Here is a 3,707-nt window from a genome sequence, read left to right on the forward strand (position 1 = left end):
CAAAATGATAAAGGTGTGTTAAGTCAATAGCTTGAACTGAATGCATGTTAATTTTTTTTAATGTAGATATGGAACAACCCTGTGGGCCTCACATTACTGGCCAGACAAGTTCCTGGAGAACTGAACTCTGAGTTTTGTTGCCGGTGCGGAATGGTTCATATGTTCAAAAACACTAGCCCTGTATGATGTGGTGACGGCGGTTGTCACACAGGGAGCTCTAGGACTGTGAAAGACACCCCTCCCCCAGGAAGAAAGAAGAGGATGACCAGGTAAAGAAGGGAAACTGAAGAAGGGTAAGGGGAAGGAGGGGGGTGAAGCTTTACCGTTGTATAAAAATGCTCTGAATAAAGAAAGAAAGTATTCATTGCTGTGAAGAAAACAGGGTGTGCGGGATGTCTCTTCCTCAAGAGGGTATCTTGGAATCTGTTTATTTTAACCCCGACTTATGATAAATGGGATTGATCTGAAAATTAAATTGACCCATGCCAAAGATGCATTCTGAAACTTTCACCAACGACCCCGCCACTGGTTTCAATGTGAAGATTTTGACGGCTTCGCTCTTTGTGAAATGAGTGAAGTTGGCACTGGGGATAAGGCTGGCCCACACAGAAGCTCTGCGAACCACTGCGGCCAAATACCCTGTGGAAAGAGTGAGCATGAAGGTGTTAAGCATAACGGCAGGCACGTGCATAAGCAACATGGACAACTTATTTCTGGGTCAGCTTCCAAAATTGCTGGTCTTGGCTCTCGTGGACAATGATTCTTTTAGCGGGGATTACAGCAAAAACCCCTTTAACTTTAAGCACTACAACGTTAATTTCGTGGCTCTCTACGTTGACGGGGAACAAACCCCCCTGAAACCTTTTCAACCCGACTATGAAGCAGAAAACTACACAAGTGAATATATGAGTCTGCTGCAGGTGGGCAGGAAGCATTTGCAGGACAGGCCCTTCCTGATGAGCTGCGAAGAGTTTGGATGGGGGTACGCGCTGTACGGTTTCAACCTAGTGCCAGATCAAGAGTGTGGAGACCATTACTCTCTGATCAAAATGGGTAACCTGAGGGCTGAAATCGGCTTTGCAAACCCTTTGCCCGACACTGTCAATCTGGTTGTGTACGCAGCATTTGATTCTGTGGTAGAAATCAATCAAAACCGCAACATTCTGTTTGACCACACATAGACTGGATACGGTGCAGCTATCGCGGGCATTGTTTAGCACCAGGACTAGAAAAAGTTTCTTGGGAGTTTTTGCCAGTGATCTCTTACCTGCTAAAAAGCTATCTCAGAGGCCAGTGTGTTTAGTGGTGAATACCGACCCTCAACACCTCCCTGGTGAGCACTGGCTGGCTATTTACCTCCCCGATCATGAGCATGCTGAATTTTTTGACTCTTACGGAAACCCACCTTACAGTTTACTCTACCCACAATCCATGATGTTTTTTTAAAGAAAAACTCTAAGGAGATCTATTTTCACCAGAAAAAACTCCAGGGGCCAGCATCAACCACATGCGGCCAGCACTGCCTGTTTTTCCTGCATCAATGGTGTAAGGGTCAATATAGGTCAGCCACTGTATGGAGGATGTTGAAAACCACTTTGCCTGTCTGTGATAGAGGTCAGGCGGTAGAATGGCTTTAGACAGGGGTTGGAGAAAATGAAAACGGTACATACCCAAGCACACGTTGGCGAGTGTAATATGCTGCAAAGGGTCTACGTAGAGAGAGAGTTTTCCCTAGTGGTCATGTCTATGATTTCCTGCCTGTAAAGAACGCAGGCTTTTTCTAGAATTTCAACATCTTTTTTGCAGTAAAATGCCAACTCTTTCTGTAGATCAAAAGTCATACCTTTGTTTTCTTCATATCATGCCAGGAAGGCTGCTCTTTCTTTAGCTCCCATGCTATTTGGACCATAAAACTCTTGGGCAGGCATCGGTCCTACATAATTCTGATTCTCACGTGTACTGAAAAAGTGGGGAAAATAGCCCTTGTGTTCTGCAAACCCAAGAGCAGCGGGAAGCTTAGCTAAGGCTAGAGGTAGATGGTTTAAAGAATCTATAAATTTTATATCAAGTGCCTTGATAGTCATACACATAAGCTTACCTCCGATGGCAACCAGATCCACCTCTAGCCTTTCCTCAATTAGCTGTTGTAAAATGAAATAGGAATCATAAGATTTCGAATTATGGGCTATGAAGGTGCTCTTTCTGAAGTGTTTATACTTTGTAACAGCAAGGACAAACTCATGTAAGCAGCCTCCACCCTTGAACTCCTAACTTTTTCCCGCTGGCTTCCAGCCCGCAGCCCCATTCATGGCCTTTGCAAAAAATATAATTGGGCGTATGAAGGCTTATCTTTTGCATACATTCAAAGTCGTAAAATATGTATTTTAAAGAGACTGGGGGCTGTTCAATAGGTTGAAGATAACACAGTACGTGTGATGCCTCATTTTTCTCAAGGCTTCCCCCGCACTGCATGCAAGACTTCCCTTTACAGTTTTAAAAAAGGTGCTTCATGTTTTGATAAGATTTACAGTCTGCACACCATATTCTGGACTGACACTCAATTTCACCCTTTGCTGCAAGCTCACAGTGTTTCCTGAAACAGTCCTCGCTGCTGCATCTCATTTGACAGTTTTTACATTTTTTCGGGACCCCCGAATGGTTTTACACTTCTCAGTACCGTACATTCTGCAAAAATTGCCACAAAAATGCGTTTGCTCATATAACGTATCACAAAAGGTGCAGACATTTCTGCTACCAAAAAATGCCCGGGGGCTCAAAATTCCAAAATACTAGTCATCGTACAAAAGGAGATAATATGATTTCGGAACTTAGGGGTTGCTGTTTTAAAGATAGATCACCCCTCTTTGCCCGTGCTCATAACAATTCGTATGTTCAGTTGTAAATGGTGCTCCACAACTGGAATATCAGCTAAACTTACTTTCTTTTGGTTAGACCACCCCAGCTGCCCGTGTAAACCCTCTGCATACATTAACAATTCAATCAATGTTTTGTTCTCTTTTCAGCAAGCCCTTCAGCCCCCCAGCAAAACATAAAGTGTGCTGATCACTGTTAAGGTCTACCAAAAACCTGCGTTTTTAATCAGTGATTGCGCTGTAAGGAATGGAATTAAGCCGTCTTACCCCACCGCCACCCCGTGGGGGCCTGGAAATGGTTACAATGAGTCTTAGCATACCGCTGCTCAAAATTTCATGGCTGCTTTGAAGTGCACTTGCCACAAAATCAAGGAAATCCGCAGCATTAATTTGTCCATTCTTTCATTTAAAAGAATAGACAGGATCACGTAACCCTCCCCCTTCCAAGCGCAACTGTACAAAATCATTGGGTTCAATCCTCCTACTAATATCATTCATAACACTTTGAACACCGTCTGTCAGCGCTTCTTGAGCACGGCTGAAAGAATTCAGTCTGTCTAAATTAACAAAACGGAACTCTTCACTGATGACCACGCTTCTAAACCACTCATGTGGCCATTCCCAAGACCTTATATGTTCCACAAAGACATCTGGCTGCTCCCCACCCTGCGAGGATGAAGTGCTCATACCCTCGTCCCCTTCTTCTTCTCCAGCAGCTATGCATTTGGCCCCCCCACCTCCATCCCTTTCAGAGTCTGTCAATGTGTGATCGGAACTCTGACAGGGGTCATCATCAGGACAGTTCCGTGGTAAACCATCCCCCACTTGTGTAGT

Source organism: Sphaerodactylus townsendi, linkage group LG03, assembly GCF_021028975.2.
Source record: "Sphaerodactylus townsendi isolate TG3544 linkage group LG03, MPM_Stown_v2.3, whole genome shotgun sequence".
NCBI lineage: Eukaryota > Metazoa > Chordata > Lepidosauria > Squamata > Sphaerodactylidae > Sphaerodactylus > Sphaerodactylus townsendi.